Source organism: Fundulus heteroclitus, unplaced genomic scaffold (assembly GCF_011125445.2).
Source record: "Fundulus heteroclitus isolate FHET01 unplaced genomic scaffold, MU-UCD_Fhet_4.1 scaffold_65, whole genome shotgun sequence".
Lineage (NCBI taxonomy): Eukaryota > Metazoa > Chordata > Actinopteri > Cyprinodontiformes > Fundulidae > Fundulus > Fundulus heteroclitus.
In genome coordinates, this window is record NW_023397088.1 from 1,272,316 (window position 1) to 1,299,512 (window position 27,197).

The following is a 27,197-nucleotide window of genomic DNA, read 5'->3' on the forward strand; positions in this document are numbered from 1 at the left end:
TCCCGGTGTGGAGCAGGATTATAACAATGAGAGATTAAAGCTGTCTACTACTGAGGTTAATGCAAAGTTACAGACAAGTAACAGACTTTAAGAAGCAAACTAATGATAAATGTCTTTGTGTTTTCTGCTGCTTCAGAATGATGCTTTGAGCCAAAGTTAGCATTGCTAAGCACTATTAGCATGTATTTAAATGAGGTAGCAGTTGGTTTTACTGTATATTGAATAATGTCTAACATTATTGGCCAGTTAAACTCTTACTGACTCGATATGAGAGGAAAATGAGTTTTGTAAATATGGAGCTAAGAGCTGTTGATGTCCAGAGTGGACCAGGAGCCAATCTTTGGACCTGCTGGAAGAGCAGACGTTGGTTATTCAGCTGCTTTGGCTTCACATGTTGCTGCCCTGGACGACCTTGAAGGTTGACCTTTGCCCTCACCTGCCTCCTCATCTGGACCAGCTGCACATTAAAGGGATCCCCCATCTAGCCTTCCCCATCCAGTCCAAACTCTAAAGGATTTGGGCTCCATGAACCTAACAAGTTCACTTGATTTTAGTTGGTTTGCTCAGCAAGTGAACTGGATGTTTGTTTTTAGCCACAACAAACCCAAGCAACGACTCAGGCCTGCAGCGCTTTATTCTGGCTTCAATTATCCATATTTAGTCAATATTAGCTGACCTGATAAGTGATGTTTTGGACTGAGAGCAGTTTGACCTGATAAACATGAGAGGTGAATATTGTTAGAAACTATTGTGACACTGCTGAGATCACATTTGGTGTGATTGGAATTATTTTTAATTTAATTATTATTGTTTTACTAAAACATTCATCTAAATGTATTTCCTGAATTTCTGTTTTGTTTTCCAGTTATATATTACTTTATTTTCCATTTCATGGGAGTGTTTCTAACATCAGATTAGAATGGACTAAAGTTTAATTCTTCGTAGGTTATCTAAGGTTTATAAATTGATAAATTGCTGCTAAGTGGAGGCAGCAGCATTAAACTAAACAGTAATTATTGAGGAGAAATCTAAATAAATAACAAGTAGTATCTCCTGTGAATAGGTGGTACGCTGAGCCATGATTAAAGGTTCCAGGGCCCGGTCCATAGTACTACATCCCTATTTAACCTGCTGGTTCATTATAGAGCTACATGGAGCGGCTGTTACACATGATGGACTTCTGCTGAAAGCCATGAAGCAGGTGCTGAACCACCAGATCAATGACGTCCCAAATGAAGCTTTGGACTTCATTGACCCATGACCCGGCCCCATGAATCAAGCCCCAACAAAGTTCTTCTGAAGGACTGTGTTGCTGTTTCTGACAAATGCTCCAGAGCTTCAGCTTCAAGCAGACCATCACTACTGAAAGCCAGCGCTAAGCTGACCACCTCACTATAGCTGCTGGTGTTGCTAGGATGTGGTCCTGACGGGCCCATGTGGGCTGAGGGAGAGGTACCGAGAGACAACACATCCAGAGGTTTACATCCTGAAGGTGAGGAAACCAGGGATAGAAGAACAAAGATGGAGACGGCAGTACAAGTAACCCCTCCAGAACCGTTGGACTTCTCCTGTCCTGCAGAACGGGCGAGGTGGGCCAGAAGATTGGAGAGGTTTCAGACTGCAGCAGCTCTAGATGAGAAATGTGAGGAAGATCAAGTTAGTTCCCTCCTGTTTGCTGTGGGAGAAGCTGCAGATGACATTTTAGCTGTTGGACCTTTGACTAGAGCAGAGAAAAGATGCCTGGAGCTGGAAAAGCTGTGTTTGAGCAGCACTATGTGGGGAAATCCTCCATCATCTTTAAAAGAGCCCAGTTCAGTTCCAGACGTCACCAAGATGGAGAGAGAGCAGAACCATTTATTACAGCTGGACACAAACTGGCAGCAAACTGTGGTTCTGGAGAACTGGAAGAAGAACTCATACGGGCCAGAACTGTAGCTGGGATAAAAGGACATAAAGCTGTCTGAACCGGTACCAATGGACTCTGAGTTAACGCTCACAAAGGCCAAAGAAAAAGTCCAGCAGAGGGAAACTGTGAAGAACCATAAACAGTTCTGCTCAGCAGCACAGCAGAGGGGAGCAGATCCAACATGGACGCCAGAAGGACCAAGATGAGAAAAATAAAGAGCCAGACCCGGCAGCAGTCAGAACGGGACCAAAGCCAGAGAAGCTGGGAGGAAAAGAGTGTGGTGGATGTGGCTGAAAGCAGAAAGCTTCATGGAAAGACTGCCCAGCTAGAGATGTTCAGTGTTGGAGCTGTTAGAAGGAGCTTCTTGCTGGAGTTTGTTGGTTCGGCCCAGCAGCCAAACTACAGGAGGTCCCAGAACCCCAAGATGACCCAGACAGGCAGGATGATGGATTTCTAGGAGAAAGAGGGTTGAGGAGGTCAGAACCATGGAGAGAAAAGGTCCAGATGAACCACCATGACAGATATGGGAGTGGTGTAGGGGTTTCTGGGAAGTTGGAGTAAAAATGTTCCTAACCAGAGTCCGGTGGGTCCTGTCTGCTCGTTGTACAGCCATGTTCTCCTGATATTGTTCAGCTCTACTTTCTAGGAGCCCTTTTCAGTGAGCCAGGATCTAAACAATGGGAGGACTTGTTGAAATGACTGCAGACTCTCTGTAAATATCCTCACCATGAATCCAGCATCATCTAATATAGCCGACAATAAAGGAGTCAGAGACACAAGCAGGAAAGTCCAGGAAAAAATAAGCAGCATTTTTCCTGAAGAGTCTGAATGTGGTCCAGATGTTCTGCAGAGTAAAAACTGGAAAAGGTCCATTTGTTCTGGGCTCCACCTTCTGGACTGAAGCAACATTGAGCTCTGAACTGTTGGCCTCCAGTTAAATCTCAGCTTGGATGGTTGGATGAAGAAATCTGATGTTTGTTGGGAATTTGTTCTGCTTTCTTTGCTGATAACATTGATATCAGACTGGTTCTGTTTGTGATGCAGCATCCTGTGTGACAGTAGAACAGGTAGAAGCGCTTCTGTTCTCAGTCATGTATTCATGTGTTTAGAAATGAGTGAAGTGTAATTATTGCAGCTGTTGATCCTTCAGATAAATCCCTCAGTTCCCCTCAATAGAAGGTTACTGTCACTGTGAAAATGAGCTGCTTCCATTCAATCACAGCAGCATTAATTAACAGCTCTGATGTCACACTTTGCTTATTAAAGTCCAGTTTGGTTCCAGCTCAGAACCACTGAAGGCCCGACTGAAATATTCTAACAACACGTCATGATAACATGTTCTGGTTCTGCTGGGTTTAACTCTTTAAATCAGTTCTACTGGATCAAATATCAGACATCAGTTCATCATGTTTCTGGGACTTTTACATTCAGGGAAATTAATTTTCTACATTTTAATAATTATTTGTTCATATTTCAGTTTTAACCTGCATCCTGGTGGCTTCAGCTCACATCTTTTATTCTTTATTCAGATTGAGGAGCTGCAGGTTGTCAGAGATCAGCTGTTCTTCTGTGGGATTGGCTCTGAAGTCCAACCCCTCCCATCTGACAGAACTGGACCTGAGTGGAAACGACCTGAAAGATGCTGGAGTGAAGGAGCTCTGTGGTTTTCTCCAGACTCCCCTCTGCAAACTACAGATATTGAGGTCAGACTCCATGTTTTAGTTCTGATATTTGTGATGTGAAAGTTGTGTTGACACTAAACTGCAGACATCTGGCTGATATTCTACTGATCCACACTGAGGATCTTCATGGTAAAGTCTGCTTTCTTCTTCACTGCTTTGCTCCAGTTAAAGTTTCTTTCTGTTTCCAACTTCCTGCCAGGATTTATTAAATAATCAGCAGAAAACATGAAACAATGAGTTTAATTTCAGTTTAGGGTTACAGTTTTTATCCAGAACTGAGAAAGAGGAAGATAGAAGAAATGAAAAATACTGATGTTTCATTTATTTGAAGGTTTTTAATATCTTTAAAACTTAATTAAATCACTTTTTCTACATTTTCAATAGGATGATTTTAAAATAGTTGAGTTTATATTTCTGTGAATAATTGGATATAATTCAGCTGAAAAACAAAGTTCAGATCTTCTATTCTAATAAATATTTCCTGAGTTTGTTCCTGGACTTGGAGCCAGTTTTTAATGTTGTCTCTCTGTGTAACTGAGTCTGAGCCCTGATCTCAGGTCAGAACCGGACAGCATTCGGACCCCCAGTGTGTATAAATCCCCCTCATGTGAAGCGGGTCAGAGGGGATTCAACCCAGTTTAGAAAAGTGAATTTCAGCTCCTGGAATCTGTCTGACAGGAACAAATATATAATCCCTGATTGATGCTTCAGCACTTTTAGAAGCTCTGGAAGGATTTTACTGACTAAAACACTCAGACACAACATGTCACAGTACCAGGTTCTGGTTCTGGGCTTTCAGCTCCTAAAGTCAGTTTACATTAAATATTCTCCATGACATCATGTTTTTATGGCTGTGGAATAATTAAAATAGTTCATTTATCTGCATTAATCTCCATTTGTTCATATTTCCTCCACAATTGCTGCTGACTTGTTTGTTTTCTGTGAAACTTGAATAATTTGGCTGCAGAACCTGAGTTTGTATTGATGGAGCTGCTGGTGGAGCTGACAGAGTTGAAGAGCTGAAGTCAGCAGGGCTGTCATTTAGAAAGCTTGATACACACAAAATGGACCTGAAATGTGCGTACGCCACTTTCCATCAAAAGTTGGGATCTATAAAAATGAACTTGAGGGGAAAATGTGTGGTCCTCATGCCAACTCTGACCCAGGCGTACGCTCATTTTGGAGACGGGGAAATTGGTGACGCAGATGGTGAAGTGGTGAATTACAGCCAACCTGCATGAGGATTCCTCTCAGACGTTCATTTCACTCCATATCAGACTTTAATCATAGATCATCCTGATCAGAAGCATTCAAAACCTCAGTATTATTCATTCTTGTCCTGGTGACTCTTAAATACATCTGGGACATTTCAAATAAATAAAAATGCCCATAAGCCATCTTAAATCTTAAATCAAAGTCTGCAAACATTTTCTCTGGTTTTCTACGTTCACATTCCTCTCTCCAATGATCACCAGGGTGACGTGTTCCACAGATTATTGTGACGAGGTGAGCAGCAATCACTTTAATTGCTGGAAACAGTCAAACACACTCGTGCGTAATGCTGCTCGCTGGATGCATTGGCACTGCTGGAAGACCGTGCAGATGGAGAATTGAGGAAACGCTTTCAGGGATCAAATATTTCCTGGCCAATAATGAGGACTGGCCAATATCCTGCTTCTGACTCCCAGCATGCATTGTGCTGTTACCCACAGGGGAAAGTGGCTCCACCTCCCTCTGAGGAGCTGAAAGGCAGCTCTCCAACCCCCAGAGAGCAGAGAAGGAGGCTTTCTGCTCACACCCAGGCAGTCATCACCTTTTTAGGGGGGGAGGGGGGTTAATAATGGAGGGGAAACCTCTCTCCTCTGAATGTGGATCTGAACCCACAGCCACAGGGGAATTTCAACACGGAGCACAGCGTTGTTTACTTTTTAACAACTTATTTTAACAGCTTATTAACAACTTGTTTTAATGTGGACAACATCTGAGCTTTTACCTCTGATTTCCACATTTAATAAACGCCTCTCTGGGAAATTTTCCCAACGTTTCTTTGCTTTTTCTCCATGGCTGCCACGTCACCATGATGAAAAAATGATCAGCTGACACATTTTCTACACATTAACATTCATGAGGTGCTTTGCATCGACCGTTTCTGGTTGAATCTGGGCGTGTAGAGGGCAGAACCTGAGCCAGAACCTGGTACCAAATGTACAGGTACAGCTGTGATCTAGAAAGGAAAATGGCTGCTGGTGTGTGAGTGCATGGTTTTATAAATCTGAATATTTTTGCCATACTCAATTTTCTTTTTCTTGGTGTACACTTTTAGTACAGATTCCACACAAAGTTTTATAAATGAGACCCCAGGACTGTAAAAACTGCTAAACAAGTTTTAACTGTTGAAAGTTCTGATATTGTTGATTGTTGAAGAGCTGAAGTCAGCAGGTCTTTATTGAAGCAGCAGCTTGTTGTCATTAATATTAATGAGAGTTCTTTAACTGGTTCTGTTGGACTGTTAGAACCTGCATCCTGGTGGCTTCAGCTCACATCTTTTATTCTTTACTCAGATTGTGGAGCTGCAGTTTGTCAAAGATCAGCTGTGATTCTCTGTGTTTGGCGCTGAAGTCCAACCCGTCCCATCTGACAGAACTGGACCTGAGATGGAACAACCTGAAGGAGTCAGATGTTCAGCAGCTGCAGGATCTTGTAAAGAGTCCAGACTACAAACTGAAATCTGTGTAAGTAGATGGTTGGAGTGAGTCCAGCTGCTGTCAGCAGAACTGTTCTGAACCCAGTTGGTACCAAAGCAAAGATCCAGTGTTTCCAGTAAAGCTGCAGCTTCTCAGTGGGAGGAGAATGGTGACAGGCTTCCTGATTGGACACAAAGACAACAATCAGCCAATCAGAGGAGCCAGCAGCTTGTTGTGTTCCTGTGTTTGTGTCCATGTGAAGATGACTGTTGTTGTTGTGTTCATGTCTCCAGGAAATGCAGCTGGATTCCAGCTGACAGCCTTCCACCATGTCTAGAGACAGTGGTCCTCATTCATCAAGCTGTGGAGCATCAGATCTGATCTCAGACTCTTTGTTCTCTCATTTCAACAGGAAACAGCTGATCAGTTTCATCTTAGTCACAGCTCTGAGATCAGTCTGACTGCAGCCTGCAAATCACTGATTTCACAGCCCATCATTACATTTAGTCACCATGTGGTCTTTCTACAGAGCAGAAGCTCTGCTGAAGTCCACTCAGCACATCTGGACATGTGTCCTTCTCTCAGTAGTTTCATCCAGATGTGTTCAGGGACAGCCTCCATGTTTCTTAGTCAGCTGATGTTTCACAAACAGATGAGATGTTCATGTTCAGCTTCCAGAGGCTGGAAACACTCACTGATCTCCTCTGTTGCTCCTTCTTCTCTCTGCAGGAAGTGGTGGGGATCATCTTAGTAGAGGAGAGAAGCTGAGCTGTCCTGATGATCCAGAGGTTGAAGCTGCAGCAGTTTGAGTTTAAAGAGACTCTGACTGGATCCTGATGATGAACTCTGACCTTAGAGATGTTGATCCTGTTTATCTGATCATGTCTGTCATTTAGTGTCTGATATTGTTTGTCTCTGTGGACCAATGAGGATGAAATGAAAACTAAGCTGCATTTAGTGGCTCCATGTAGTTTTGATCTGAATCTGATGAAACTGCAAAGTTGATCTTTTTTCTCTCTGGTTCATTTTCAGCCTGTAACCAAGAAATCTGAAATAAAGCTCAACTCTAAAGTTTTCAGGCTGCATGTTTGCTTCATTGTGATGCAGTTTCTGGAGGTTTTTCAGGATATTTTAGATGTTTTCTGCAAATGTTTGGGCAGCTCTGGTCATTTTATCTGTTGCTGCAAACAGCTCAGTGAGTAAATGATGGTTTCTTCAATCAGAGGATGAAGCTTTTCTTCATGATTTTAAATCAAATCTTTTTTATTTCCTTCTTTCTGAAGGTAAAATCTAAAAGTGAGTAAAGATAAAGTTTGATCTGCTCCAGCTTCTCCTTTGGTGAGCATGGAAACACTTTCTGCAGCAGCTCAGAGACTTTCAGATCTTGTTTGGAGGATTTTCTCTGTTCTTCCTGCAGAACGGTTCTGGTTCTGTTGGATCTGTGGCTCATCATGCAGCTCTGCTCTGCTGAGGTCAGAACATAGATTTTAATCCTGTTTAGGGACTGTGGGGGTAAAACCTTCACCTGCAGCTCCTCATGAAGTCCACTGTGGACGTTGAAGAAGGAAAAGAGATTTTCTCTTTTCATCATAAATTCAAACATGAATCATTTCCTTTTTTTCTCCTTTCCTGTCCGGACATTTCAGACGGACCAGAACCAGAAGCTGCTCTACAGAACCTGGATCCTTAGATCGTCTCCCTGTTACATAAATAACTTTATAACCTGAGAAAGACGACATCTGGCATCCAAGCAGACAGGCAGAAAGATAGAAAATCATTTTAGATGTGTTGAATTTTAAAGTTAAAGTTGGGGTTAAAATGAGGAGTTATTAAAATGATTCATGCATCAAACAGGGATTACTAGATTTAGTCAAAACTGAGTTTAAAAGCAGAAGTTTAACAAGTTATCTGGATGCTTTGGTTCAGTTTCTAGCTTTAAAACATCCATTAGAATCAAACATCAGCAGGTCGTGTCTCACTTGATTGCCAATAAATGTTCAACGTCGTCTATGAAATGCAGATGAATGTTTTTGTCCTGACATCTTTTCAGCAGCTCACTGATGACAGATTGTGGATCTGCAAGCCTGTTTCCAGAAGAACAAACTGATCAATGTGTAGGAAGGAGGCTGTTTTATGTGCATGTTGTGGTTCCAGCTTTGCTTTGTCGCATGCTTGGTGGATATTTGTGTGCATGCTTTTTGAAGGAGACACCGGTTCCTACTCCCTCCCTCTGGCCAGCGACTGATTCCACAGGTGTATCCCATCATGAGTGATGGGAGACAGGAAGAAAAGGGGCGGCCACAGCCAGTGACGGGAGGAGGAGAGAGAGACAGAGCGCCCGGCCGGCCGGCCGGCAGCCCAGATGTGATGGGGAGGAAGCAGCGGAGGCATCATCAGAGAATCGCCGTTTACCGGCACCGCGACGAGAACGAGCAGTGATGGGGACGCGGCAGATCCAGACTGGGTGGAGGCAGAAGTAAAGCCCGGGACCGGGAGCAGCGAGGCCGTAGTGGGGCCATGGTGAGGAGGCGCACCTGAGCCGGGACCTGTCGCTGACGTTGCTGCGCACGTTGGCTGGATGGAGGCGGAGCCATCCGAGCCAGGGACGAGGGCAGGATGGAGAAGAGGCTCGGGGGAGACGCTGGCCCCACCGGCTCTACCGCTGGATGGATAGCTGGGGGGTGGACTGCAGAAGGACGCCGAGCGGGAGCGGCTGGTCCTCGGTACCCTCTGACTGCTGACACCGCTGGAGCTTTTAGTTTTGCTGCTGCACTTTGGAACCATTTTTAAACGGGCCGTTGCACTTTTAGCAAAGCTTTTAGCGATCATCCACTGTACACTTTGTAGGCTTTATTTTTATCCTAGTACAGTTGTTAAACTTTTAATCTTGTTGCTTTTAAATGCACTGCTCACCCCTGCGATGTCAAAGCTGTTTTATTCCTAGTGTGACTAGGTGGCGCTGTTGGACTCATTAGTTTTCTGTTGCTCAGAATAACATGGACACTACTCGGCCATCACCAATACATGAGAAAATAGAGGAAAAAACAGAGAATTCAGCATTTCTGGAAAGCATTTGAGGCTTTTCCATTTTTAACCACAGGTAATGACTTCTGCACAGATTAATGAACGCACCTTTCTCCACCAGTCATGTTCAACAACATTAATGGTATTTCATGGCGGCAGCAGCTCCACATACACCAGTTACGTCACGTTTGCTTTGCTGCTTTTGGATCCAAGTAAATTTGCAGCTTTGAAGTTGCTACAGTCCTGATCAATGGAGAAAACAGAGGTCGTCAGTCAAACTATTATAACTGGAACAAAATCCAGATTATCTCAAAGAAACTCAGGATCCCAACACTTAACATCTGCAAATGCAGAAATCAGTTTGTTCTCTATCAGAAACATCATTTAGAGGCAATGAGGACTGATGACACAGGAATGACAGGAGAAATATGACAATATTTTCTCCCTTCAGTTGGTTTGGAGCCATCAGGATGTGACAGGAGATCTTCTTCTCCATCTTCATCATCCTCACAAACATGCTGCTACCATCAAGGCCTCTGTCACACTTCTTCCAGAGCTCCTTTTTCTCACAAGGCCAAAGTTGGCATCCATTGTCACCATCATGGTGCCATCAGTCTGAATCAGAAACAGCAACAATCACTGATGAATTTCTGATTTGTCAGCACATTTTCTAATGAGATAATAAAGAACTTGGACGACATCTAAGAGAATATTCAACATGAGCCTTGCATGAGGCTTTAATAGAAATCCTTTCTAAGAAATCTGCTCTGCAGTTTCTATCATGATGTCCAACCTTTGGACCTGCTGGGCCTGCTGTCCCATCATCACATTGGTCCCAAAGAGCCGCTAAGGTTCTTGGTCAGGAGTAGTAGTGACCAAACTGGGAAATGGATTCTCCACCAGGGCTCTGTAGAGCACGTTAACCTCTGGTAAAAACAGCAGGAGGGTTTAAAAAGCTTGATTTAGTGTTGGGCCATTACGCAGGTTTTCAAGTTATTTAATGTTTATTAAATAACCCTTGTAACAACCGTAATTGTATATATCTCTTTAAGACACTACAGTCTCACTAGTGACGTCATATGTATGCGCCACTGTTTTTCTATGTAGAGAGCGCGGGAGATATATATGCAAAACGGAGGCGGTTATGTTAGCATCCTATTTTATTTAGTGACGTTTTAGGTTGTTGGAACTCTGCTCATGTCATTGTTTGATAAAATAGCAGCCGTTCAACCGGGCTTTGTAAGGTTGGTGAAGAGAATTCATTAAAGGACCGCATTGTGGAATTTCCAGTACCAATGTGGTCGTGAGTTTCTGAACGTCTCAACGAGCCTATGCCTCATCTCCATCCTTCCACACAACCCAAACCGTTACACCCTCCATCTATTATTGTCTGATGTGAAAATACTTTAAAATGTCCATCATTGTGACATGACTTCAGTTTACCAGAGTTAGTCCAAATATCTGAATATTTTTAATTTTATAATATAGACATGTGAAATTTGAAAATTTCTTACTAAAAATATGTAATTAAAAAAACTTGAATATTTATAAATAATTATAATTATATAATTCTAATCGGGTCAGTTATAAGTATATTTAACAAATGTTGAATATTGTGAAAAAGTTCTATTTTATCACTCATTCCAGAAAGTGGAACTCATAGATTTGTTACACAGAGTGAAATATTTCAAGCCTTTATTTATTGTAATTTTAAAAATTCTTGTTTACAAAGAATGAAAACCCAAAATTCCGTTTAATAAAATTAGAATATAGTAAAAGTGTTAAATAATGAAATCTCCTGGTGTTCCACCCTAATCAGCTAATTAACTCCAAACACCTGCAGCGGTTTCCTGAGCCTCTAAATGGTCTCAGTCTGGGTCAGTAGGCGACACCATCATGGGGAAGACTGCTGACTGGACAGAGGTCCAGAAGACGCTCACTGACACCCCCCACAAGGAGGGCAAGACACAAAAGGTCATTGCTGAAGAAGCTGCTGCTTCACACAGTTCTGGATCCAAGGATTCCTAGAAAGTTGAGTGGAAGGAAGAAGTGTGGTAGGAAAAGGTGCAGCAGCAGCAGGGAGAAGCGCAGCCTTGAGAGGATTGAAGCAGAATCCATCCAAGAATCTGGGAGCTTCATAAGGAGTGGACTGAGGCTGGAGTCGGTGCATCAGGAGCCGCCACACACAGACGGATCCTCCACATGGGCTACAAACGTCTGAGCTGGACTGAGGAGAGAAACAGCTGGACTGTTGCTCAGTGTCTGAAGTCCTCTGTTCTGATGGAAGGAAAGTTTGCACTGAAGTGGAAGAAATCTATATAATATATGAGTTTTATTTTCTAAAATGAGTGTTCATATTATACTTTTTCATGATATTCTAATTATTTCAGATGTACCTGAAAATACTACAATCATTATTTAATAAACTACTGATATTACCCAAAGCGGATTCTGGAAATGCTGAGCTCACCTTGGTGGATTTGACTCCTTTACTGAATCTTTGGAAATAAACCTTCTTCACTTTAACTGCTCTCTGTGTCATTCTGCATGTGGGTCAGGAAATTGCCTCAAAACATAAAACCTGCTCATTGTTTTCATATAGTAATGTTCACCTGGAGCCTTTTAATCATCACAATAAGTCCAAAGGTAACTTAGAAAAATCTTTTAAAATGTAAATTCTGTAACAAAGTGCAGAGCTCAGGAATATGAAGGAGCTCCTTTTTCCACAGAAAGGAGTGGAAAGGTATTTCTCTGTGTTCATCAGCGGTAAAGTGTGTTATTAGTGAAATAAATGGCTTCTCTCTGAACGTCGCTGTTCACCTGTCATTGTTATCCAGGTGATTTATTGAGAATGCTGATCATCAATAAAAGCAACTGATATCTAAATCCTGAACAGGACAACAGGAAATAATCTCCACTGGTGCAAGGACACAGTTTGGCGCTGCGCTGCAGAAACCAACTTGGCCGGTCTTCTAACACTGGAGATGGTGAGGAAAGAAAACCATTCAGTGGGTCTGCAGCTGGACGGCTGCTACCCTACATGATTTTACTGATTTAAAGAGTCTGAGCAGAATTATTTTTTTCCCTTTATTATGACCAAAACTGTGAAGAAACTGTTAGAAATTGTCTTTTATGGCTAAACCTACACATGTCCTTAGTAACATTTAATTAGTGAATTTACTTTTCTGCTGACTGAGGCTTTTTCCATGAGCTTACTGTGACTGTGCAGTGAAGCTAACTAAAAATAAAAACTGACTTTTAAGCTGTTAAATGTGGTTGAAAGGTTTTCCAGAGAGCAGAAATGAAGCGAATGTTGTGGCTTCAGCTGCTCCGCTGGATGTCACAGACACAGCGCCCCAACCTGGGAATGGCAGTCCTCCTTCTCACCAGCATCACGCAGACTTGATCACGCAGATCAGGGTTAGGAGTTAAGCTGTGGGTTAGGATTTAACCCGTGTGTGAAGGCTTAGCACTTTTCTTCCTTTTGGAATGTGTTAGAAACAGTTACTTAGGAAAAGTAACCTGATTACTGATTATTCCTTTGAAAACTAACTAAGTTACAAGACTGATTACTTAAATATAAAAGTAACTGAGTTAGATTACAAGTTACTTTATAATTTACTGTAACCCACATGGTTACCAGACCCATGTATGTAATTTAAAAGAAAAAGAGAAACAAACCTGTAGTTACTACCTCTTACCACATGGTGGCGCTTTGTATCAGGTCACCGCCAGTGAGCATAAACACTCACACTGATAGACCGAGCCGAGAGCAACACACCAGTTGAGCTAATTAGACTGAGTAAGAACATAAAGTCAAACTCATAAATTTACAATACATTTTCGTGTAGAGTGTTCATAAATCTTTCGTTATTAGGAGAGAGAATCTTATGAGCCTTGAGAGGAAGAGAGGAGCTGCTTCGACCACATATAAGCCCTCTGAACTCCGCTAAGAGTTGGGCTACGTGCTAGCATGTTAAGATGCTGGGCTTCGCTTATTAGCTTGTAGGAGTGAGGATGTTATTTGCTGAGGCAGTTCCATAAAACCAGTCGGAGTTATTATCCAATGTTTGACCCACCGTGGTACTGTGTATCATTGTGCTTTATGAAAAATAACTGAAAAGATGGCTAATTACAGTGCTAACGCTAATCGCGGGTAGCTTGCTATGCTAGCACAGGTAGCCTACAATGCTACTGTGTCATTAGACACAGAGAGAGATAAAATTTGATGGTAAGATGCAAGAACATTGTTCTTATGTACTGTTTTTGTGTACATAATGTGATTTATTTCATTGTGGTTATTCAAATACTCATGATGATTAAAAAGAGTGAATGGATAAAATGTATTCATGGTTAAAAAGGTTAAAATACATAAAGTGTTCTAGTTAAAAAAGATAAATATTGATTTAAAAGCTGGATATTGATACAAATGCTGCTTTAAAAGACTGTGAAGTCCATTTGTGTTAAGAATATAAGTTCTTAATGTATAATTGTGTTGAAGTAACACTAAAGTTTTGTACACTATCATTTACAATGATTTGGTTAATAAAATGCAGAGAATCAGAGTAAGAGTAGTGATGAATATAGTACTAATAGAAATTAGTTTCTGCACCATGTGTGTAGATTGGTTTTATATTTCTGCTGGATCAGGAATTGATCTACAGGAAGAATTCTGAGCCTTCCATGTTTCAGTGGCGACAGGAAAGGAGAACGGGATCAACTTCACAAGAACTGCAGACATCTTCCTACTTCTCTGATACAGATAAGCGCGCTCAATACGAACTAAAACCTACCCGGGTAGTAGAAGAGTAAATGAACAGACAACACATACACCACACAGAACAAAGCTTTTCTTCTGGCATCGAAGAAAAGGACACTTTTATTTTACCTTTTCTATTATATTTTTGTTTATCAAAGAGCTCTGTTTTGTTGGTATTGTTTTAATTCTTTGTATTAAAAGAAATAATACTTGTTGAATGCAATAAATGATCATTGTCCAACTTCCACTCAGAGTCCAACTTTCTGAACCTAGAGAATTTGGTTTCTTCCTAACTTTGGGGTTAAAAGTGCTACATTACCTTTACAGCTGCCGGCAACGAGCCCCCCCCCACACCTCACCATAAAGACCATAACCAGTTTAGCCAATACTCACTTTATTTGAAGCAAATTTACATCAATAAAATTAACAACTTCTGAAATTTTAAGTTCAAATTAAGAACTTTAACTGAAAACAGTATGTTTTTCAAAAATATATATCCCTTTTGACTTTGCGAAAATACTTTTTGAAAAAGAATAAAAAGTATTTTTTAGCTTACTTAACATACACATTTTTGAAAAAATAAAAAAAGACAGTCCTTGACTTCACAAAAAAAAAAAAAATTGTTTAAATAAAATAACAGTCCCTAGATCCTGATATCAATCAATCAATCAATCAATCAATCAATTTTATTAGTCAACTGCAATTTGCATTACAATCGAAATTTCAGTTCCAGTACAACCGTCCATCACATACACTTAACAAACATTTTGGGGGAACGATTGACTGAGGCCTTGCGTTGCCAGGAACACACACAGTCGGCCGCTGCTACATGAGCGCTAGCCGTGAGGTGCGTTCCCCAAACTGCCCCAGACCCCGCTTTACACGGGGTCCCTAGGCGCTGCCTTGAGATCTGTTGAAAAAAGATTTACACTGGGCTAGTGGAGGAGAGAAAAAAAGACAGGTGCTGCACAATTTGTGTTTCCACACAAAATGTGAAGCATCCGACAAAAAAACCTCATTTGCACAAAAAGCACAATCAATGACGAGACACATATATGCAGAAGGTAAACATTTGAGTTCTGGTCGGGTAAGTCATCTGTATTTGTGAGCATATGTGTGTCTGGGTGCATGTTGTGTGGAAATCTGTATGTCCATGAAGGCCGTCCTCCGGCAGGCAAGTGTCCTTGGTGGAAAGTCTTATCACTCTGCCGCTCCGGCTTGACTCCTCCACAGATGTCCGCAGGAATGTGGGGTAGCAGGGAATTTGTGCGATGTCGCCATAACAACCAGGGAGAATTTGATAGCGGGGAGTCCGATTTGAAGAAAACAGAATTTGTTATGAGAACAAGCTGACACCAACTTTTCTGTCAGCCTTAGAGTCTTTTCGCCGCTGGCTCCAGGATCCAATATTCCAATAATCCAATCGATGGGCTAGTAACGTTCACACTTCCAGGTTTTATCCCATCTCACCTCTGTACCACAACCGCGGTCAGCTTATCAAGCCGTCCGTTTTGTTCATTCAACGACCTCGTGATCGCGTCGACTGCCACTGGCAGTCTCATCAGGGCCATATTTACCGCCAGCAGCTTTTGAAGGTGTTGATACATTAAATATCCTCCAAAGCCAAAAATGAGGAATCCAAGTATCATAAATCCGAATAAGTAGACATCTTCGACGTCCTCAACAGAAAGAATTGAGAGGCACACCGTGGACCATTTCTGCCACGGGTCCAAGATGTATCCCGCAAAAAAAGTTCCGTCGGGACAGGCACGCTCCCCGGTCCTTTGCTTTCCAGTTGAAAAAATTTGATCAATAGCGTTGAGAGACCAGCTATATTGAACAGCTTACATTGTAAATGCAAAATATGCCATTTATAATCAACATTGTTCACACTGTTTTTTAATCTAGCTATTATTAAACCTTTCCAAGAGAACAGCAAACATTTTATAAACACTGAACCTGTTATTTACAGCAGTAGAGCAGCAAAGTGTGGTTCTACAAAAGAGCAACAGCTTAGAACACCAAATGTAACCTCTATTGTCTGCATTTGTTTCTTTGTTTTATTTTTATTCTGTAATGGCTAGAAGTGAAACAGTGGAGTGGTGCCATTGAACCAGTGGTTGTAGCTCATTAACAGAAGTTTTTCAAACGTCTTATCAGAAAGTCTATTTCTCCTAGGCGTGAGCAGCAAACCTCCAAGACTGAAAAGCCGCTCCACAGGAGCACTTGATGGGGTTGGAGTGTTATACTTCAAGAAAATATTCTTTCTGTTTGAAAACTGATGCAGAATGTGAAGGTCATATGCTGAGCTCAGGTAGTCCATGACTTCCTTTTCTGCAGAGTAGGTGTCATCCTCTGGCTCCACCTCAAAGGAGAAAAAGTCCATCTCACCTTGGCTGGCAGATGTGGAGGCCACACCTGGAGGACTCTGTGCAGCAGGAGCAGTTGTTAGAAGTTCTTTTACTAGATCCTTCCTACCTGCAGCTCTAAGCCATCCAAGTTTAAATTCTGGACAACTGGCAGCTGTGAGAAGATCATCTTTGTCATCCAGCACAGCAGCAAAACCAATATGGATAGCCTGAAAAATATAATAGATTCTGTATGTTTATGGCTATAAGGCCAAAAAGTAATTTCAATGTATTACTTGTACTGTGGGATCAGTATCATGGATCACATTTTGTTTTAGGTTACTTATTAAAATTTGTATTCATTTTATCTTCTTATCCCAGAATTGCAATGACACTGAATATTCTGTTCCATATTCATTAGCAGTGTAAGATGGAACATGCCTTCACTGTGGCATCTGGAAGGCCTGCAGTCATCCTGGAGAGGACATCTTTACCTGCCAGGGTCCTCTGCATCAGGACTTCAAGTGTGGCCAGTAAAGTCCCACATGGGCAGTCACCTTGCAGAATGTCTAGGGCTGCAGTCATAGGCTTCATGACAGAGCAGTATTCATGGAGGAACTGCTACTCTTTGTCTTTGAAACACTTAACTCCCAGCTTGGTGCACAGCATGTTCAGCTCACTCATGGGCATTTCTATGATTCTATTCACAGCATCAGAAAATGAATTCCACCTTGTGGATGTTGGTAGCAGCAGCTTTCTTTCACTGACTTCCTCCACTGCTTCTGATGCAAGGCTAGATCTCCTTGATTTGGTCCAGAGAGCTGTGCATGTTGCTGCTCCTGAACACAGCCTTGCTCTCTGCATTGCTTGTTAAATATTTCTCCACATCATTGGTGGAAATGATGTTTATGGTGTGTGAAGCACATCTGCGGTGGGGTGGGAGACACAGCTGGCCGTCACTTTGGTTCTCAGCTGAGAGGATTTCTGACACATCCCAGAAAATGACAGCATCGTCTGTGGAAGTGGACTCTTCCTCCCCCGTCTCCTCCTCATCATCATCATCAGACTCTTCAGCTGGCCGATAAACTTGAAACGCTTTAACAAAGTTGGATCCGTTATCGGTCACTGTTGCAGCTACTTTGTTGAGTAATCCATAAGAAGAGTGGATGTTTTCCATTTCTGCACCGATCACATCATACGTGTGTCTACCGTGAATTCTCCGACATGCTGATGCAGCCTTCTATTCTGTGAACCATGCGTCATCAGCTTTGTCCCAAAACAAGGAACATCCAGTGCCAAAACAAATGATAAGCCCAGTGCAGCCCGAACAAGCCAAGATAAAGATGGCCAGAAAGATGACACAGAAAGAGGCATCGTCAGAGCTACAGGACGATTCATCCCAGATCTCAGCAGGACAACGAAAGGACCAAGAACCTCCATCTTCACAAACACCGGTCCAGACTGGACCCGCCTCCCCTTCTTCTCCACAAAGCCCAGAAGTTCCTTTTCTGGAATTTTCTCATAACATGAACAAAGTATTTAAGATTGGCCTACAGATGACATCCTCTCCACATAGCCATTCTGCTGTGAATAAACCAGGATTCTCCAAAGGCCTCAGAGCCTCAGATCCTCCTCCTCCACGTATCACAGAACACTCTGGTACTGAGGAACTCCAAATTACTTCGCTGTGATACAGATTGGGCCCTGGCCACATGTTTATCAGACATGAGAGTTCCCAGCATCAGCCGGGGCCTTTCGCCGGAGATTATGGAATATCTGTGATAATACGTGGCAGAAATAAGAAAAACAAAAGGATAAACAGGAACAAATACTTAAAAATCATAAACTGTCAGATGCAACCTGTCACAGAGACATCATCAACCACTAAGTCATATAAACTGGGTTTATTAAATATTAGATCTCTGTCAGGAAAATCCCTTTTAATTAATGACTTCATTATTGACAATGATCTTGATGTAATGTTTTTAACAGAAACATGGCTGCATGAATTTAGTGAAGCAGCTATACTGATGGAGTCGACTCCTCCAAACTACAGTTTTCTTTGTGAGAGCAGACAGCAAAGGAAAGGTGGAGGAGTAGCAACATTGTTTAATGATTCACTAAAGTGTAAAAAGGTGTTTTTAGGAAAATTTGACTCTTTTGAACATTTGGCTCTCCAGGTAAAGGGCCCGGTACGAACTATGTTTCTGAATGTGTACAGGCCTCCTAAGTCCACATCAAACTTTTTTAATGATTTTAGTGACCTGCTGTCTGTGATATGTGTTGATTATGACTGTTTAATTATTGTTGGAGACTTCAACTTTCACGTTGACAACCCTGAAGACAGAAGTGCAAAAGAACTGTGTGACACACTTAGAAACTTTGGTTTAAGTCAACACGTTAAACAGCCAACACACAAACAGGGACATATTTTAGACTTGATCATCACTAAAGGTCTAAAGATTTCACAGGTCAATGTAACTGATGTTGCCTTATCCGATCACTTTTCTGTTACCTTTGAAAGCATAATTACCAGCGACTCATTTAGCCAAAGGGACATCGTAAGAAAACGCACCTTTAAGGACAATGCCGCGGAAACTTTTATTCAAGCTTACTCTGATACTTCAACCTTGGGCTGCAACTCAGTAGATGAGCTAGTAGATAACTTTCAGTCTAAAGTCTCAGACATCATTAACTGCATTGCTCCAGTCAAAGTGAAGTTTTTTCCCGGGAAGAAAAAATCTCCTTGGAGAAATGCTCCATCAGTTAGAAGTGAAAAAAGGGAATGTCGAAAAGCTGAACGCAGGTGGAGAAAGAATAGACTCCTAGTTCACTACGACATCTATAAAGAGAGACTTTACAGATATAACTTACAACTGAAAAATGCAAGAGAATCTTTCTTCTCTGAGATCATCAAGAAAAACATTAATAATGCTCGTGTCTTATTTTCCACAGTTGACAGGCTAACAAATCCTCCTGTGTCAGTGACTTCCGAACTCCACTCCACCAGGGCCTGCAACGAATTTGCTAACTTCTTTACTGAAAAAATCCTAAAAATTAGAGGATCACTTTGTACTACCATATCAACACCAGAACCAATGCTTTATTCAGCTGGAACTATTTCTGACAAAATGTCCCATTTCAGCGAAATAAACCACATAAGCTTAGAGCAGATCATTCAGCAGTTAAGTTCCTCCTCCAGCTGCCTTGATGTTCTACCCACAGCTTTCTTTAAAAAAGTTTTACCTGTTATAGCGTCTGATTTGACTCAGATAATAAACGCGTCCCTTCTGTCAGGTGTTTTCCCCCAGTCCCTAAAAACAGCAATTATCAAACCACTGCTGAAAAAGAACAATTTAGACAAACTTCTACTCCAGAACTACAGGCCCATCTCAAACCTCCCCTTTATCAGTAAGATTATTGAAAAAGTTGTATTTCAACAATTAAACACCTTCTTAACTACGACCAGCCGCTTTGATGGTTTCCAGTCAGGCTTCCGTGCTCACCACAGTACAGAGACCGCCCTTATCAAGGTTTTTAATGACATCCATATAAATACAGACTGTGGAAGAACCACTGTGCTGGTACTATTGGACCTCAGTGCAGCATTTGATACTGTTGATCACTCCATTCTGTTAGAGCGCCTGGAGAACTGGGTCGGCCTCTCTGCTACAGCTCTCCACTGGTTTAAATCCTACTTAAAGGACAGGGACTTTTTTGTATCAGTAGGTAACTTTACATCGAAGATTACAAAAATCACATGTGGGGTTCCCCAAGGGTCCATCCTGGGTCCCCTCCTCTTCAATATCTACATGCTCCCTCTAGCCCAGATAATAAAAAATAACAACATCAGCTACCATAACTATGCAGACGACACACAGCTCTACATCACCATGTCACCAGGTGACTATGAACCAATTCAAGCACTGAGTAAATGCCTAGAAGAAATCAATGCATGGATGTGTCAAAATTTTCTTCAGTTGAACAAAAACAAAACAGAAGTAATAATATTTGGACCAATAGAGGAGAGATCAAAAGTTAGGTCACAGCTTCAGTCGCTTCAGCTAAAAACCACTGATCAGGCCCGAAATCTGGGAGTAGTGATGGACTCAGACCTGAACCTCCAAAAGCATCTAAAGACAATTACAAGGTCAGCTTTCTACCACCTGAAGAACATCTCTAGGATTAAAGGACTGATGTCTCAGCAGGATCTGGAAAAACTAATCCATGCGTTTATTTTTAGTAGAATTGATTACTGCAACAGTGTTTTTACAGGTCTGCCTAAAAAGTGGATCAGACAGCTGCAGCTGATCCAGAACGCTGCTGCCCGCGTTCTCACTAAGACTAAGAAAGTAGAGCACATAACCCCAGTTCTAAAGTCCTTACACTGGCTCCCTGTATCTCAGAGAATAGACTTTAAAATACTTCTGTTAGTCTATAAATCTCTAAATGGCTTAGCACCTAAATACATCACAGACTTGTTATCAGCGTATAAACCCTCCAGACCACTCAGGTCTTCTGGCTCCAGCCTGCTCTGCATACCTAGAACCAGAACCAAACATGGAGAAGCAGCATTTAGTTCCTATGCTCCACTTATCTGGAACAAACTTCCAGAAAACTGTAAAAGTGCAGAAAGCCTGAGTTCCTTTAAATCAAGATTAAAAACACATTTGTTTAGAATTGCCTTTGAATGTTCAAGTTAAAATGTTTTACTGTTTTCAAATGTTCTTTTTTTGTTTCTACACTATCCCTACTTGCTTTTATTCTGTTTTATTTTCCAATATTTTAATCATGTAAAGCACTTTGCATTGTCTCTGTACTGAATTGTGCTATATAAATAAATTTGCCTTGCCTTGCCTTGCCTTGCCTTGCCTTGCCTTGTTGCGCTCCGATGTGGATTTACTGATTCAGTGGAGCGTTAGGCCCAGATAGCTTCTGTTGTTAGCAGACCAGATATCAGCAGCAGTGGAAACAAAGTGGACATCTTTCAGCGCAGCTTTTAGACTTCTCTCCATCTCTGCATTCTCCTTCTCCAGGTCAGATGAAAAGGATGTTGTGTGGGGCAGCTCGGCACTGATAGTGGTAGGAATCTGCTTTATGACGGCACCAAACGAGGGCCAATCAACAGTGTTTAAGGGCAGCATTTCTTCAACAACATATCGCCCAACCAACTTCTTCAGCTCTCCACCACTTACTGCTTTGGCAGCGAAGTGCAGCTTTTGTTGTTTGGCTGGCAGGGGCCCTCCTGCAGTCACGGCTCTTTGCTTGGAACCACCTGCAGTCAAAGCCGCTTAGTTTGACTGCGCTGTGCTGTGAGGTCAAAGGTTACTTCAGGTTTGACGTCGTGTTTTTGAAGCTGGATAACACTTTGTCACCAGCACAGAGAGTACAACCAACCTTGATATTATCATCTTTAGATGACACAAACTCAAAGTAAGGACTATATTTCCAGCTGGAAAACGCACACCTTTCCTCTCCCTGCATTGTTATTGACGTGTGTGTCACCGGTTGCGTCTTTCCTCGTGTGGTGGAGGTGACGCAACGTCACTCTCAGAGAAGCAAACCATTTTCCCCCCCAAAGTAAAATCACCAAAAAAGTAACGTAGAGTGGATTGGATAAGGAATTTTAATCTGATTACTAGTTTGGAAAAAGTAACGCGTTTGTTTGATCTTCATTAAAAAAAGTAGGCACAATAGAGTAACGCACTACTAAGTAACGCGTTCCTGGCATCACTGCTTAGAAATCAGCTGTGTGGGCATATCTCTACGTTTGTTGGTGAGAGCGTGCGTCACGTGGTGCGCACTGGGCCATGGTGTGGATGGATGTGCTGTTTCTGTGCGCCACACGCATCATGTGGTAGGAGTAGTGTTGGTGTGGCTCAGGTGCGCTGATGGTTTGTGCGCCGCCTCCACATAGAATCCTGCAGACGCCCCAAATTCATGGAAGCTGCTTAACAACAAAGTTTACTTTGACGGAGAAAACGAGGAAATGGACACAAGCGTTTATTCATTTCAAGAACTGATTTCCTGTTAATCATCTGGCGGTTAACGAGCACCGAGTCTGTGACGTCACCGCAGCACGCAGGGTTTCTAGATGCGGAGCAACAGACGGCGGAGCCAGTTCACATCACTTCGCTAAAGTTAGAAAGATATTCACAGATTGGGCTTTTCCGGGTCAAGAACTCATCGGAGGATCATTTCTTCTACAAAGCGACACCTCTCTGCAACCACAGCAAGGCAGACAGTGAGCTACAATCGTAGTTTCCTCAAAACGAGTCTCCCACCGCGCTGGGAGAATTACATTGGACTCTATGCAGAGCTCGCTGCTCCGCAGATGCTTAGGGACCGTCTGCAAGTTGAAGCACCAGAAGAATAATGATGGAGAAATATTCAACAGACTGATACAGATGAATAAAGCTAGAAAGTCAGATCAAGGAGAAAGGCAATCGTTTAATACAAAACACGAGACACTAGCCTTAACCAGCATAGCAGTCATTTTAACACGTGGGGAAACAAAACATTAAAAGAGGCCAAAACATTCAATTTTAGTACATTTATAAATGTTTCACACATGAAATTTAACCAGAAAATCACAATTCTCCATGTGGTCAGCTGCCTTTAGTTTGAATCTAGAATCATAAAATGCTCTAAACTGAATAGTGGAATGAAGTGAAAAAAGCCGAGCTAAAAAACGAGCCTGTGGAACGAAGCACATCTAGCATAAAAATCTGAGTAAAATCTAAATGACTGAGTGATTTAACAAGGACTCATCCAGGAGGTCCCAGAGGAACCAGAACAACATCTGAAGCTCTGCAGGACTCACTGCCTCAGTTAAGGTCAGAGGTCAGGATTCAACAATTAGAGAGAAACTTGGAAAAATGGCCTCCATGGGAGAGGTCCAAGACCAGAACCACTGCTGACCCAGAAGAACCCAAAGACCCGTCTCACATTTACCAAAAACATCTTGATGATCATCAAGACTTTTGGGGAAATATTCTGTGGACTGATGAGACATTTTCAGTTTTATTAGATAAAGTTATTCAGTGTAAAAAAGTTTCCACTAATGAGCCTGGATGTGCTGCTTTGTGTTGATCTGCCAAATAAAATCCCAATAAAATCAGCAGTTTGTGGTGGTCAGCTGATAAAATGAGACAAAGTTTAATGGGGTGTGAATACTTTAGCAGGGGCCTGTATTGTAACTAAGTTTGCTAGCAGGACTCTGCAGCAGGTGATGGATGTTGAGCAGCTGATGTGTGGATGAAAAGCCAGAGAAAATGAATGTGCTCAGCTTTGATGGTGTGTAAACTTTCCTAGCAGCAGAAGCAGTTGAAGGTTTTCTCTGAGCAGTGAGCAGACTGCAGAGTTGGACTGAAGGGAGACTCTGAAGTCTGAAGGTAGAACCGTTAGAAATAAGACGCTGCATTTTAGGAAGAGAAGAGCTGCAGTTCTAACAGCCCTGATGTTAGATAAAACTCCATCTTTAATCCAGCAAATAGAAATCTCTGCTTCTGGGAGTCAGAGGAAGCTGAAAGCTGGGAGCTTCTAGAATGGGGAGCAAAGCAACATGGAGGCTCTCAGAAATGTTTCCATCCTTCAGCTTTTCTAGCCCAGTTCCAGCAGCTCAACATGAAGCCAGATGGAGATTTGGCCAAAGAGCCGACCGCTTGTCATTGTTCATCATTTAGAAATCAGACTGTGAGGACATCACAGAGCTGCAGTCATCACACGACACCAGAACCCAGCAGAACCCAGAGAAGAAGCAGCAGCCGTGGTTCTGTTATGGATCAAGGTACCGTGGTCCATGAAAGGCTCATTAAAACAGAACCTTAGAAACTAGAGAATGGGCTTTTACTGCAGAAAAGTTTACAGTCCTAACAGAGTTTCATTTAAAGACGTTTTGGTTCCAGGCGGTTCTGTAGGAGTCGGACCCTGGAGCGGGCTCAGGAACCCGACTGCAGGTTGAGGTTGTTCAGTAGAATCCAGTTTCTACCAGTGAGTTCTGTGGTGCTGCTCGGTTGGCCTTTAACTTTTTAATCTCTAAACCTTAACAAGGATCAGATCTGCGGTGAGTCTGGACTGAGATCTTGGAGAACGGTGGAAATGCTGCGGTGAAACCAGAACTTTGGCTGTTTTTTGGACCCAGGGAGAATATTTGCTCAGCGCTGAACTTCCACTACATGCAGGAATTTGCTGAGACGTTTGGTCGCTCAGTGCTGCTGCAGGTTGAGATCTAGAGGGCTGTGGGCCACCATGAGGGCATTTATGGCCAGGGAGAAAACACACAGCACGCTGCTGTTGGCATGAAAGGAGGGAAAACAGGAAGGAGGCACCGTTCTGGACCCGCTCAGTTCCCACAACAGTTCTGGTTCTGTTTGCTTCACTGTTAACCGTCATCTCTACATATTATTGTCCTTTTCCATCATTAACTTGGTTCTAAAAAGTGTTGCTTTAGTGAACATAGTTCTGTGATGTAGAACATGAAGCTGTTACTGATTAGAGAAAAGAAACGCTTTAACCCAGAGATGGAAATCTGATCAATATCAATAAATCAATATCAATAAATCAATATAAAATGAACAACAAGTTAAAGAAAGCAACATATTCCTCCTAGAATCATCCCTGCTGTGTTTTTCTCTGCAATGAAACGTTTGTCAGGAATAAATCTGTAATTTTCTCCAATCTGGAGGCAGAGGCTCTGTTTAAAGGAAGTAAATATCTGTTCTGTAGCTGTTTTACCTCCACATGTCCATTAGAAGATTTGCTGCTTCTACCTGGAAAATAGACGTCTATTCTGAGCCTGTTTTTCTATCCAGCTCTGTGGACCAGAACCCAGCCGCTGTAGAACCTGTGATCAATAACTAAGATTCATATTTTCATCTCTAAATCTCAGTTTATTAGTATGTTCCATATTTCCACTGATGGCGTTATTACTGCTGTGTTACTAGTCTGTTAGATGGAGTCATTAAGGTGGTTCAGCTCACTGGCTGATAACAGCCTGACTGACTTTAAAACAAATAGCAGCTGGTTCTAAAACCTGCAGAGGTTCTATGAGATCGGTTCTGGTTCTATATGGATCTCCTCAGGAGAACCTTTACTGCTGATTTTATAATAAATATGTTAGCTAAAGGTTAGCGGGCAGCTGCCATGTGGAATAAAAAGACAAAGATGCAGGAAGGTTTGGTTTAATATGTGTGTTAATCAGCTGATAGGACCATTTGGACCAGAACTTTTAGCGTTCAGAACCAGAACAAAGCAAATGAAAGCACTAAACCCTGTTGATAATGATGGAAATATGTTGCAGTTGTTTATTGTCCTAAAACCTTAATACCATCCGACCAGAACCATGTATTGATTTGGCTAAAGGAGCAGAACCTGGCTGGCTGGTTCTGGTCCAGTTCTAGACATTAAATAATGATCCTTGTCTGAGGAATGTGGAAACCATCTCCTGCTGCCTTTGGTTTGTTTCCTCAGAACCTTTGAACAACTTTAAAATATTCTTCATGAAGTTAAATGTTTAATTTTATTTTTGATGACCTTTTAAACACAAATATCATCTTTAGCTTTGAACGGATCCAGAACCGATCAGAACAAAAGCAGAATCAGAACCAGGAGCTCAGCTTTTAGCTACTTTGTAGACATGATTCTGGGAGGAAGATTTTTTTAATAAAGTTCAGTTTTTTCCAGTGTTGCTGCTCATGTGCATTTAAGAAGCTAAATGAGAGACGAGGGGAACCGGTTCTGCTGCTCAGACGGACTCTGGACTCCCCAGCAGAAGAGAAAACAGAGCAATAGTTAGAAAAGCAGTTCTCACTAACTTTCCAGCTGCAGACCTTGCAGAGGGAAAAAGTCCAAATGGTGGAGTGATGAAAAAAGAGGCAAAGCAGCGACTTGTTCCATCCTCTGATGATTAGAAATGAAAGCAGGAAAATCTGCAAAGTGCTTCTTTAGGATCCTGTTCTACGGCTGCAGCTTCTATCTGCTAAATATCTGACAGTTTGGCTTCTAAAGCTTTTGTAGACGAGGTCTAAAGGAAACTTTCTCACTTCTGTGGCTTTATTTCCTGGTTGAACTTTGCTGGTTTTAGGCAGGTTTCTTTCCTCCAACACTTGATGCTCAGACCAGAAGGTTAGCTCTGGTTGCTCAGAGCTCGCTGAGGATCAAGGACGTTTGAAGATGAAGACGTGACTTTATGGACCTGTTTATGGAAATAAATGACTATTCTGAATTAACAAGGAGGAGATGGGTGGTCTTCATTAATCAGCATTTACTGGATCCTTGCAGGGAGAACAGAACCAGTCTGTGGAAGATGTTCAATCTGCTCTAACTAGACAGAGAAATGTTCTTTTCTAGATCTGGCTCACTAGAGGCAGCCTTCAAGAGCGACTCCCCGACGCCTGCAGCTTTCCTTTCTGCCTACCGCTATCTGTGCTCCTCAACCTTGGCTCTCTCTCTGAGACTAAACACAATCAGGCCTTCAACCGCGCAACATAGATTGAATCCTTTTGTCAGGCTGTTGGCATTTAGAAAGCAAGGATAGGAGAGAAACTTTCCTCAACATAACAGTTTGAACTTTTCTATCTGAGCAACAGATGATTGATTTGCTCGTTTAAATAGTGACAGTGATGGAGAAGATCCTCCAGGCTGGGCTCTGTGAGGTCAAAGGTCAGGTAGGTTACAGCAGGGAAATCATGATCCCCAAGTTGCTGAATATTTGCAGCTTTTCCATCTTTTTCTGACTGCGTTCAGTTCAGATGATCTTTTAGTTCCTTCCTGCAGAGATCTGAACTTTCCTCC

At 42.1% G+C, this 27,197-nt stretch overlaps 1 protein-coding gene and 1 long non-coding RNA gene across 2 annotated transcripts in view; both read left to right on the plus strand.

The window, feature by feature from the left end:
* Positions 1-27,197, plus strand: part of LOC105923771 — a gene marked incomplete at its 3' end in the record, with an annotated part of 780,934 nt that overhangs the window by 218,743 nt on the left and 534,994 nt on the right. The gene's annotated exons all lie outside the window — the stretch shown is intronic.
* LOC118561522 lies at positions 3,570-4,693 on the plus strand. Its single transcript, XR_004930105.1, has 2 exons — positions 3,570-3,609; positions 4,556-4,693. It is a non-coding gene; the product is annotated as an uncharacterized LOC118561522 (long non-coding RNA).